We start from the raw sequence: 12,704 nt of genomic DNA on the forward strand, positions 1-12,704 counted from the left end.
TCAAGAACAGAAGAGGTCTGCAGCAGGTGTTCTTGGACAGGCCCAGCCCTTTCACACCTTCTGAAGAATACCTGGGAGGGCTGCCCTCAAGCACAGATGGAAGACACACTCTCAGAAACTGCAGGTCCTTGGGAGGAGAGTAGTGCCAGGTGCACCGTAGGAAGATCAAGTTGGAATTAGTACCTGCCTCTTAAATGTCACTAGTGGCAAGAAACTGGAGATAGCCCTTGCTGGTTTGGCTCAGTGGATAGAGCGTCAGCCTGCAGACCGAAGGGTCCCGGGTTAAATTCCTGTCAAGGGCATGTACCTCAGTTGCAGGGTCTTCCCCGGCCCAGGCCCTGGTCAGGATGCATGCAGGAGGCAACCAATCGATGTGTTTCTCTCACATTGATGTTTCTCTCTGTCTTTCCCTCTCTTTTTCACTCTCTCTGAAAATCAATGGGGAAAATATCCTTGGGTGAGGGGGGGGAGAGAGAGAGAGAGAGAGAGAGAGAGAGAGAGAGAGAGAGAGAGAGAGAGAAGGGAAGAAACTGAAGATAAAGCCAAAATCTGCTAGGACCAGAAGCAGGAATTTTATATAGACTCACAGCCATCTGTGGGGTGGACTAGTGAGCAGCGCTAAGAGTAGGAATATAGTCATTTTTTAAAGAAGGAACTTTCCACATGTGCTCATACCTAAGAGGGGTTTGCAACAAGTCATGTTAAAAGGTGTTCAGAGGTATCCCTTGGAGAATCAGGTCAATCTAGAGCAGTCAGGGCAGGAGTGCTTTATGACAAAATATCAGGTTTCTTCTGAGACCAGAGGGGCCACTTGAATTTTCACTACTGGGGAAGAAATTAAGACAAAGGAAGGTAAAATCAGATGTCCTTGGGGCAGAAGAATAAAGAAAAGAGCCGGGTCTGGCATCACAGTACGGGGAGGATGCAAGTATGCCTCAGCTCCCAGCAATCAGAGCCCAGGGTTCACAGTGATGACCAGTCACCCTTATCTGCAACGAGCAGGGCAAAAATGGGCACAAACAGGACCTGGAGGCCACTGAGGCACCAACTCCTGGCATCTCGTGGACGTCCATCTGTGAAGGACAGTTTCAAGAGCAAAGCCAGGATCGCCACCACACTCCACCCCCAGACAGGAAGCTCACTTTGTTTCTGTCGTGAGGAAAAACACCTTGTGGCAGACCGCACTCCTGAGGGGAAAGCTCGGGGACGGGGAGAGGGAGCTTGCCCTCCACGTGGCAGGAGACGTACCTCTTTCCCCAGATCTCAAAATGGAAAATTTCCCAGCTATATCTTTCCTTGTTGAATCCTAACGCTACTATGTTTGACCCCAAGTTCTAACTGGTCTAGTGGTACTGGGCGGGGTGGGAGTGGCACCCCAGAGGGGCAACTCAAACCTTTCCTGGTAACTCACTACAAAGCCAGGGAGAGTCAGACCTCTGCATCCACAAGGGCTTCAGAGCTGAGTCACTCTTACCTAATGGGAGACGAAGGGAGGGGAGGGGAGGGACTCAAGACTGGAGAGGCTCAGGTGCCATGAGCAAATAATGTACTGTGTTTATTCTCCCCTTCACTCAACACTCTGAGGGGTGTTGTGTAACAGACGTGCTGCGATGTTAAATATGTCCGTGGAGGAATATGGTGAGGGGGCGGGGATAATTTGTTATTTATGAGCTTCTGCTCTCTGAAGACTGGAACTCTCTTTTTTGAAAGGTGATGAGTGTAAAAATGCAAATTACTGAAAAGAGGGGGCGGGGTGGTGTCTAGGAGGAAAATGGCAGAGATCATAAAAAGGGAGAAAAGCCAAGCTGGTACTAGAGAGAGGCCCAGAGAGAGGGTGTCTAGTGAGAGAAGAGGGGTGGCTGAGGTAAGGGAACAGATGTTGAAAGAGGGTTTTATAGAGTTTTGTAGTGTGAAATGCCATGTAAATCTCCCTTTGTGGAACCGTCAGTAAAATCTCCATTCATCAGTGTTTTGCAACTGGGATTTATTGCTGGGGAGAAGCTCAAAGGGCTAGGCCCATACCTGTCAAAGAACCCAGCTGCATCCAGGGGCTGGGTATAAACATAATGCCAAGCCACAGTCTAAAAACACTGGAGGTGTGTGGTGGGGGGGAAGGGAGGGGCGGGAGTGGCGGGGGGGGGGGGGGGAGCCAATCGGGGGAAAAGGAGACATATGTAATACTTTAAACAATAATAAATACACTGAGTGGCCAGATTATTATGATCTCTGAACACGTAATAATCTGGCCACTCAGTGTATATCCTATATAATAAAAGGCTAATATGCAAATTGTCCCCTCGACCAGGAGGTCGACCATCAGGCAGCCCGGCCAACCGCCCATGTCCCCTCCCCCTGGCCAGGCTCGCCTGACCCCACCCATGCACAAATTCATGCACCGGGCCTCTATATGTATATTAGAGGCCCAGTGCATGCGTTCAGAGATCATAATAATCTGGCTAGTCAGTGTAAATAAATAAATAAATAAATAAATAAATAAATAAATAAAAACACTGAAGGTGTTCACAGCTTCATGGTAGGTGGGGGAGAAACTCAGAGAAGGCCCTACAGAAGAAGTGGCACCAGAGATGAGCTTTAAAAGAGGACCAACATTTCTACTACAATTGGGGACAAGGAAACATCAAGTACAAGAGGCCAAGAGCAGAGGCAGGAAAGGTTGGTGTGTTTACAGAGTGATATTGTCTGCATGGGGAAGAAGAGCATGCTGGAGAGAAAAATAAAAAGAATGGCTGGATGAACTATGGATTCTTGGCAACCTTAAACCTCAGAGACTGTTACGGATGCTCTGGAGAGCAAAACAAGGACTGCCGTGGGCTACCTGCAAGAAGACAGACTTTGGAACAATGTAGTATATCCCTGAAAGGAAAGGTTCCCCCCTCTCCAAGTTTCTGCCTCATTCACATGACCAGTCCAACCTGGATTGTAAACACCTCATACAATAAATCACATTACATTACAGAATAATCTCACTCCGTTTCAGAAGATTCCCCCTGGACTCGACAGCTCTACTTATATTCCAGCCCCAGCTGAAAAAAAAAAAAAGGCTGCTACCTAGCCATGCTCACTGGAGTGGAGTACGCATAACTTCCAAGGCCCTTCACCAATACTGAAACCACTCAAACTCTGGCGCCTGAGGAGCTCTCATATCCACCAGTAGTCCTCTGCCTGTCTCCAGGGCTGCCTGTCCCGTGGTCCCCTCCCTCCCTTCCTCTCTCAGATGACTATCCTGTACCTATCTGCCCCAAGAGAGGAGGCGTTCTGAGGAGGACATCATACAGCTGAGCCCAAGTGGATCCCAGGGTCTTGGTGGCACTTAATTTTTTTTTTTCAGGTGCCTTTAAACTCAAGAAGTAGAAACCATTCGATCCGTGAATAGATACACACTGAACACTTACTAGGTGAGCTATGATATAAAATGGGTAAGACATGATTCCTGACCTGAGGGGGTACTCAGTTGGTAAAGGCGTGTAAATAAACATGGGCAATTAGTGTAAAGACTGCTGGGAAGGAGATAAAGATGGGTTGCTGTGGAAAGACAGAGGAGAGATACCTAGCCCAGAGGAAAATGGGAAGGAAAAGAGGGTGTCCCAAGAGAGACTCACAAGCTGACTCCTGGAGGGAAGAGCAGGAGCTAGTCTAGTGAATGGGGTGAAAGGAAGGAGGGGGCATAGGAGGCATGGGGAGCAGGATATGAATGGGAATGGCCCGGATACCGAGAGAGTGAGTCCTTTGGCCCACTGTGGGTAGTTTATTAAAGCTGGTGTTTAGGCTGCAGAGATAGACCCTAAGGCGCCTCAGGAAGGACCTGTGTGCACTGCCAGGGAGTTGAGACTTTATCAAGGCAGTGAGGATCCACCAGTGCTTAGTTGCCTGCCTATTCCTGGAAAAACAAAAATCCATACAAGAAAAAAAATTTGACTCAGCCGCGAATAATAAATAGTCTTAATAACTTAAACACTAAATAATTATTTAATTAGAAATTATAATATTGGAAGGACGGGGGACAGGGATGACAACTGCTTTAATAGAAAATAGCAATATGGTATATAGAAATAGAGATTAAGTACCAGAATAGTTCAAATAGTTGAAAATGGTTGTTTTTGGAGAATCAGGAAGGGGAAGGGTGGGAGACGGGGCTGCTATTGCACAACTGACCTTGTAATACATATTTAACTTTGTTAGTAAACTATTTAGAAAGAAAATTGTCTACCTACATTAATATAAATACAATTTTTTAAATGTATGTGTGAATTCCAGCTTCACCATTTAATAACTGAATGACCTGGGCTGAAACTTTATCCTTTCTGCTGTTTAGTTTCTTCACCTGTAAAATGGGATAATACCACCTATCTTGCTAAGTTATTATGAGGATTAAAGGATATATATAAAGTGCCTAGCACTGACTCTGGAGTTTTGTAGCAACTTAATAAATTGCAGGCATTTTCATTTTTAATAAGAGACGGAAAAGAAGCCTAAAAAGTATTTTTAAGAGGCCTGATCTTCTATATTATACTAGAGGCCCAGTGCACAAAATTTGTGCACTCAGTGGGGCGTCGGGGAGTCCCTCAGCCCAGCCTGCACCCTCTCACAGTCTGGGAGCCGTCGGGGGATGTCCAACTGCTGGCTTAGGCCCGCTCCCCACGGCAGTCAGACATCCTTAGCCCTATGGGAGCGCAGCCCCTGGTGGTCAGTGTGCATTGTTGTGACCGTGGTTCTGCCATTTGGTCAATTTGCATATTAGCCTTTTATTATATAGGATACACCTCTGGTCATTGCAACACAATCCTTTATTCAATAAAGGCATGACTATATTCATAACGAATAGAAGAGAGAGAAGTTATAATTCTGACATCAGAAACCAAAAACTAGTTAAATGTTTGAGAATATACCCATCCTTGAAAAAAAAACAAACGCCAAATAATGTCCTTTGCTGAATCTATTTGCCTTGGAAAATAGGGATTTGCAACAACTTTGATTTGCATGTACGTCTAAAATAAAAAGGTAACTCAGGATTTAATGCAGGTGACAGTAACAGATTTACACAGAAAGACGGTTTCCCTGCGCTGTCTACACAAGCTTTCTGTCCCTTTCACCCTTCGGGCCCTCAGATTTCACAATTGGGAACCAAGGGATCAAATTTAAAAGATCTCTAAACCTCGTCGCACACTCTAAGGTTCTGCGACTTCATGGACATGTGCTTTTGCCTTGGACGTGGCAATAAACATACCACTCAGGTTTCTCATTAGAATCCTAAGACGATGCATTTCCTTAACCTGTTTCTAACTAAAACAAAGTATTTCCAAGTCACCAGCCCCTGGACTGGGTCTCGTCACGCTCGCATAGTGGTCGCCCCCGCAGTAGGAACTACATCTCCCAGGGTGCCCCGCGAGTGGGGAGCCCACTCGGATTGGCCCAGGGTCTATGACGCTCAGTGTTTTGGCCCGGACGGTCACATGTTTCCTTTGTTGTGAGCTACAGCAGCGACTGGTGGCTCCAGGAGACTTCAGGGCTGGAAGGAGCGCTGCGCCGCCAGCCGCTAACGGACCGCGGGGGCAGCCGCTGCTCGCCACTGCTGCTGGCCGCCTCCAGCCTTCGCCGAGAGGTACCCGGGGATGACAGCTCCGGGACCGGCCGAAAGGCGAGGAACCGGCCAGCGCCGGGGGCGGAGGGGCGACCGAGGTCACGACCACGGGGGTGTCTGCAGGAGGGAGGCCAGCGGCGTCCGGCCTCTCGGGGCCAGACACGGGGGCGCCGAGGAGAGATTGCGGTTGGGGCTGCTAGGCCCCTGTCTGAGGCGAGGGGTCTGTAGGGCGTCCCTGGGGCTGCTGGGCCCCTGTCTGTAGGGGTCTGTAGGGCGTCTTTAGCCCCGCTCGGCAACGACAGTCCTGAAAGGAGGGCACCCCAGCCTCCTGGCACTGCCGCCCCGGAACCGCGGCGATGCTGACGCGCCCCGCCGGGGCCAGGCTGGGAGGGACAGGGCCGCCCGGGCTGGGGTTAGCAGGTGGCGGCCACCCCGTCGCCTCGGGGGCGGGAGCAGCTGGCAAACGGGGCTGGGGAGACGGGTCCTGCTGTTGCCGACCGGCTTCGAACGGGGCGCTGCTCTTTCATAATCGAAGGAAGCACTGAATGCGAAGGCCTCAAATCAAGCCTTTCCGTGGTTTTTTTTATGTGTTTTTTTTTGGGGGGGGGGGCGGGGGCGATCGCTGTCTGTCGGGGAGGACTGACGGGGTCAAGGTGGGTTCCCAGACTACGGGCCAGAGTAGCCCCACTAAAGCGTTTGCGAAATGTGCTCGGTCCTGTCACCTGACTGCTACCCCCGCCCCAACCCCCTACGAGCCTTTGTTTACCACGGATCGCGGCGGGGCCCGGGCCGAGAACCCGGCCCTGGAGCGACCGTCCCCGGGGAGTCGTGGCGGGAGGGGCTGCGGGCGTTCCGCCGGCCGAGTCCCCGCCTAACCTCCCCACCTTCCTACCACTCCAAGGCTTGGTTTCTTAATTTAGTTCCTAACGTCCCCGCCCCCCAAGTCCCGGACTTTCCGTTCGCCGATTGTTAACGCGGTCGGGATTGGGCGCTTGCGGCGGCTGGCGGGGCGGGACCCGGGGGGCGAGTTCCGAGTGTTGATTGGCGGCCGACTGGTCGCTAGGTGGTCCTGCCCCGGCAGCGCCTCCCCGCCCCCTCGAAGGTGATCTGGAGGACGCGCGAGGGCGCGCTCTGCGCTGCTCTGCAGCCTCGGCCCGAGCGGCGCCGGCGGCACGCGCTCCCGCGCGGAAGGACCCTTCCGGGTCGCCCTTGGCTGAGCCCCGCAGCCTCTGCTAGAACCTGAGGCCGGTTCTGTGTCCTCGGGGAACGGCCCGCCCTCCAGGCCCGTTGAAGTGGTGCCTAATCTGCCACAATGCTGGGCAGGATGTCCTCTTGCGAATGTGTTCTTGATGATTTGTAAACAAGGTTTAACCCTTTAAGCGCCAAGCCTGCTTTGTCTTCCTTTCCGTTTAGCCCTCGGTATCCGATTTCACCGCTATGCTGGCGGCACCGGTGACTGGCCGGTCCGGACGGAAAGTATAGTGTTAGTCACCGGTGACTGACATGGCGCTTAACGTGTTAAATAGCTGAGTGAGGGCCCTAACGCCGCATTTTAGGGTGCCTCAGGCACCCCCCAGGCAGGGACTGGACACTAGTTTGATGGATTTTAGTGACTAATTTCTCGCACTCGAGCAGCTTTTTAAAGATCACGTCTCAGTATGTGCAGCTGCGGACTGTTTAGGTCCACCAGCTGAGGTTGATTTTTATTAGGTACGTAAAATAGATTTAAAATCTGCCTGCTGTCGACCAAGGTGTAAAGTTATAATTCTAAAATATTAGGTACCCTTTGCGGATATCCCCCTAAAAGTTAAAGATTCTTCGATACCTCCGTTTAAATTCGTTGTTTTCTTTGTTTGGGGGGAGGGGGGGTTGTAGCTCACTTTTCTAGATATTAACCCTTTGCACTCGCTTTTTTCTCGATTCCTTTATTCTACTCGGGATTTAATTTTTTAAATACCCCAGATTTTACAAAGCGCGGCAGTAGAATAAAAAACTGGAGTTTCTTTTCATACAAACTTATTTATTTGGATTTTTTATATTTCAAATTATTGATACATTAAAAGAGTAATTTTAATCTCTATAATTTTTCATGGTGTGATATTTTTTGAAACATTCACCCACCTGAAGACCTGGTTTACATTCACATGTTTCGCAAATATAAATCGTCTCTCTTCTTCCTCCTTTGGTTTTTCTGTTAGAACAAACAACACAATCTTTGTGTTTTTTGTTAGGGTGAGGTGTGATTATATGAAGCTTTCCATCTAAACGTTGCTCTAAGTTAGTGGATAATAATCTACCCCTGGAAGTTAGTGTACCATCTCTGAATTCTCCAACAAGATCATGTACTAGTTTCCTAATAAATTTCACCTGCGTTATCGGTTTTTCATTTTTTCTTTTTTGGCATCAGTTGAGACGGCATTTACATTTTACTTGTCCTTTCATGCTAATGAAAACAAGAAAAGATACTGGAAAAATAGACAAAAATCCCCCTTCCCCCCCGCCGCGGTGAAACTACGTGTCGAGTGTGGCTCGACATACGAGCTGCTACCGATGCTAACCGTTGTCGAGTCACACTGGACATCTGAGTGCAAAAGGTTAATCCCTATGGTAATTCAGAATTTGTGAGATCGAATTGCAAATGTGTTTTTGTTTGTTTGTTAATCCTCACCTCAGTATATTTTTTCCATTGTTATTTAGAGAAAGTGGGAGGGAGGGAGAAGTAGGAGCAGAGGTGAGAGAGTGGAAGAGAGAGAGGAACATCAATGTGAGACACAATAATTGTTTGCCTCCCCCATGCGCTTGGATGGGGCCCGAATGAACCTGCAACCCAGGTACAAGCCCTTGACGGGAATCTGCAACCCACCCCTCGGTGTGAGGGTCGTCACTTCAAACCAGGTAGCCACACCAGCCAGGGCAGCAAATGTCTTGTTTTGAAATTGTAAGTTACTGTGCCTGTAATAAAATCTACAAAAACGTTCATTTTAGCCATAGTGTGTTGATGCAGTTTTCCTGATCTCATGGGGAGATTCTGGAAATAGTGCTTGGGTTTTATCATGTTTTCTTTTCCTATAAATCCATAGGAATTGACCAAAAACTTAAAGCATTTCTGTAGGAGGTTGATTGAGCCATCTGGGTAAAGCAGCACTTGAATATGAACAATTCTCATTGGTTATGCATTTTAATATATATTTTTAAATAGAAGTGGAGATGACCACCATAAGGAGCAGCTTCTGTGATCCCAAACTGATCCTACATGCACATTCAGGGCTTTTAAAAACCTATCTAAATAAATAAAAAATGCAAACCTTTTTCAAAAATAAAACCACCATTCAAAAGGCTGCTTATCCAGACAAAGCCTGTGACTTAGTCTCTAAACAGGAAGAAGAAATAGTATTCTGAGTTAGAGCTATCAGCTTTAATTCAAACTTTCTTAGCTTTTATCCAAGTTGCTAAATCCTTAATGCTTTTTGCTATTTCTTAAATAAGCGGCTGCAGTTATTTTGTATATCTTTTTAAGATCCTATTCTATTAAAAACAGTAGCTAAACTAACTTTTTTTTTTAATTGACGAGTTTGTCACTCTGCTTAAACTCACATAAGGGCTACAGTTTTTCAGATTTGAGCACATCTTAAAGTTTACTAAATTAGTGTTTATATTAGGCTTTACCTATTCAGTCATTTCTAAAAGTTATTTGTGTCACCTAAGGTAAATAAAAATCACTTGACTTATAAAAGCTTTTATACATAGAGAAGCCATTTTAGATATTGGTTCTCAAACTTGTTCAAGTGGCAGAGCATTGATAGTGTCCTTGCAGACTTCAGTAATTCTAATAAGAGAACAGAAAGCATAATTCTAATCCTATATAATAAAACCCTAATATGCAAATCAGAATGACCAGTCGCTATGACTCACAATGACCACCAGGGGGCAGACGCTTGAGAGGGAGGCAACCAGCAGCGGCAATTGGGGGGTGGGGCCAGCCAGCTGGCAGTGCCAGGCCACTAGCCAAGGCAGGTGCTGGGGGGGGGGGGGGGTAAAAGGGGGGCGATTGCCCCGCCCACTGGTCACCCACAGATGGCCCTGATTGCCAGCCAGTCCTAGGGACCCTACCCTATATATTGGGAACAGTCTCATAGATTTAAAAATTAAAACCTGGCAAGGCTACTCTAACACTGAAAAAAACAGGATGATGCAGCGATGACATGCATGGACTCTGGCTTGCACATTTTGTGATCAGCCTTTATTCTGACACTTATAACTGTGTGACAAAGCCAATTACTTAACTTCTCTCTGCTTCAGTTTTTCCACCCATAAGATGGGGAAAATGGCACTACTGCCTCAGAAGGATCATGTTATGTACTACTTTTTATAATCAGGGCAAAAAAATGTAGCTGCCCATACAACAGCAAGATGCCTTTCACCTGTATGAAAAGTATGGTCACTGGTGCATGAGGCATCCTGGATGGCGAGAGGGATGTCCGACTGCCCATTTAGGCCTGACATCCCATTCCCCGAGGGGTCCCAGATTGCAAGAGGATGCAGGCCGGGATGAGGGACACCACCACCACCCACCCCACAACCCCCCGTGCACAAATTTCATGCACCTGACCTCTAGTAGAAAACATAATTCTAACAGAAACTATATATTATATATCTATAGGTCTTTCAATTTTAAAATAAAACAATGCATTAAATACCTAAAAGAAACATGTTAGCAAGATAAAGCCAATGAAGTTAAGTTTACATGTCAAGTCTAGTGAGAAGCATGAGTAGACTCAATAGGACAGTTTAATACCAGGTATGAGGTCTGATGATTAATGATTTGTTTTTCTTCCTTTGAGGAATATTAATAGCCAAAATTTTTAAGGCAAGGAAGAGAAACACTGAATGGAGAAATTCAATTTTTTGATTCTGTAATTTGGGAAAAGATAGTATTCTTTTTTAGTTATAGAATCATATGGTTTAGTCTGACATTGTTTAAACACTCCTAAATTTTTCATCATCATATACTTCTTATTTCTCTTTCATTAATCAAAGTCATAATGTATTGACCATTTGAGGTTCTAGTAAACAAAGGATAATCACTAGTTGCTATAATTCTAGGCAAAGAAATGTAAGGTTTTAGTTTATTTATGATATCTTAAGTGGGTAAATATGTTCTTGGTGGTTCCATTAAGAAATTAAAAATTTTGAAAATAGCAGCTTTCAGACTGGACTTTAAATATTCCATTTATAAAACTTGGTTCAGGATTCACTGCTCCAAAAGTAAACCTTTAAATTGAAAATTTAACAGCATAAATTTAAATATAATGGTTCAAATAAATTAGCTAACTTTTGTGAAAATATCAGAAATTTATAAAAATTGCTTAGTTTTACACAGTATCATGTTAAATACAACTTTCTAGTTATTTTAACATAATGGATTTATTATGTTGCAGTTGTTTTCTTCCTTCTTTTGACTTACTATGTATCTTTAAAGATAAACCTCTTTTTGGTTGGTCTTCTGTTGGCTCTGCTATTTTTTCACTCAAGGTTAAATTTGAGAAAATGAAGTCGTGTAGAGCATAGCACGTGGCAGTTCTGTACTGCATGTTACAATGACTGTGTTAATAAAAATGTTGTTTGTCTCCTTTTTTTCTGGTACTTATTAGTCTTTATAAGCCCCTCATTAATCTGTACTATCTTTAAGGCTGATTGTAATTTCTTTCTTTGTATAGAATTCCTGCATTCTAAAGGAAAAATAAGCTTGGTTGGAGCACAGCTACACTCTAGATTAATTCTGATAGTATACATCTTCTTGGGACTTTGTATGCTGACCCCCTCTGTCCCGTAAGTATTAGCTAAAAACCCTGCAGAAAATGTCCAGATGAATTGTCTTGCCCTTCTACTTCTTAAGGCAGCAATTTTCTACCTTTTTCATCTTGTGGCACACAAGCTAATTACTAAAATTCTGCAGCACACCAAAAAAATACATTGTTTTTTTGCCAATCTGGAAAAAAAAAGGTATAATTTTTTTTATTTATTCATTCATACTGGATGGCTCTTGTTGTATTGGCTGTTGTCATTTTTCTTATTTGGCAATCTAAGGAAAAGGAGGTCAGTGCCCCTGACTGAATAGTCAGGTATTGCATGTTTTAAAAATTCTTGCAGCACACCGGTTGAAAATCGCTGCCTTAAGGTATAATTCTAGATCAGATCAGTCATGAGAGAATCTCTTCCAATCTGCACCTGTGTTTTCTGTTAGAGAAACACTGAGAAAATGAATCTATTTTAATATCAGTCTTTGAGTTCTTGTCTGGTTCTTATATTAGCCAATCCCAAAGTCTAAAATTGGATCTGAATCCAGTATTTGCAACCCCAGTGCCAGACGAAGGATAGGCTCTTTATAAATGTTTCTTGAATTGAGCTGAATACCTGTGTTGGCTCAGAATCTTATTGCCATTGGGAAGATGCATTTAGCTAGGATTAACAATCCCCTGATCTGACCAATTTGAGATATTCTTTACCAAAGGTACACACAAGTTAGACTGCGTTCTACAAGTAAAGAAACATGCTAGATAACATTCACCTCACAATCATCGCATAATCAGGGTATAGAGAAGTGTGTTCATGTATTTCTGTAGAAAAAAATCAATAGTCCATAACTTGGTCTTGAGAATTTATGAGTTCTATTTATAGATATACTAGAGGCCCGGTGCACAGGGGGGTGTCCCTCAGCCCAGCCTGCACCCTCTCCAATCTGGGACCCCTCGAGGGATGTCTGACTGCCCGTTTAGGCCCGATCCCGGTTGATCAGGCTTGCAGACAGAAGCAATTAGGGGCAATCAGGAAGGCAGGCAGGCGAGCAGTTGGGAGCCAGCAGTCCTGGATTGTGAGAGGGATGTCCGACTGCCCGTTTAGGCCCGATCCCACCAGGATCCAGGACTGCTGGCTCCCAACTGCTCGCCTGCCTGCCTTCCTGATTGCCCCTAACCGCTTCTGCCTGCCAGCCTGATCAACCCCTAACCACTCCCCTGCCAGCCTGATTGATGCCTAACTGCTCCCCTGCCAGCCTGGTCCCTCCCAGCTGCCCTCCCCTGCAGGCCTGGTCACCCCTAACTGCCCT

The 12,704-nt window shown here is 45.9% G+C and overlaps 1 protein-coding gene across 4 annotated transcripts in view; it reads left to right on the plus strand.

The window, feature by feature from the left end:
* The first annotated feature begins 5,484 nt into the window (after positions 1 to 5,484).
* The window catches only part of KLHL24 (kelch like family member 24), a 40,259-nt gene continuing 33,039 nt past the window's right edge, over positions 5,485 to 12,704 (plus strand). For 2 of the 4 annotated variants that reach the window (XM_079762832.1, XM_079762830.1), the window contains exons 1-2: positions 5,485 to 5,620; positions 11,317 to 11,428. The gene's annotated coding sequence lies outside the window, so the exon portion shown is untranslated. Of the gene's footprint in view, positions 5,657 to 11,316; positions 11,429 to 12,704 lie in introns of all 4 variants that reach the window. The other 2 variants (XM_079762831.1, XM_079762833.1) reach the window with 2 other exon arrangements.

This window comes from Cnephaeus nilssonii (genome assembly GCF_951640355.1).
Source record: "Cnephaeus nilssonii genome assembly, chromosome: 3".
NCBI classification, from domain to species: domain Eukaryota; kingdom Metazoa; phylum Chordata; class Mammalia; order Chiroptera; family Vespertilionidae; genus Cnephaeus; species Cnephaeus nilssonii.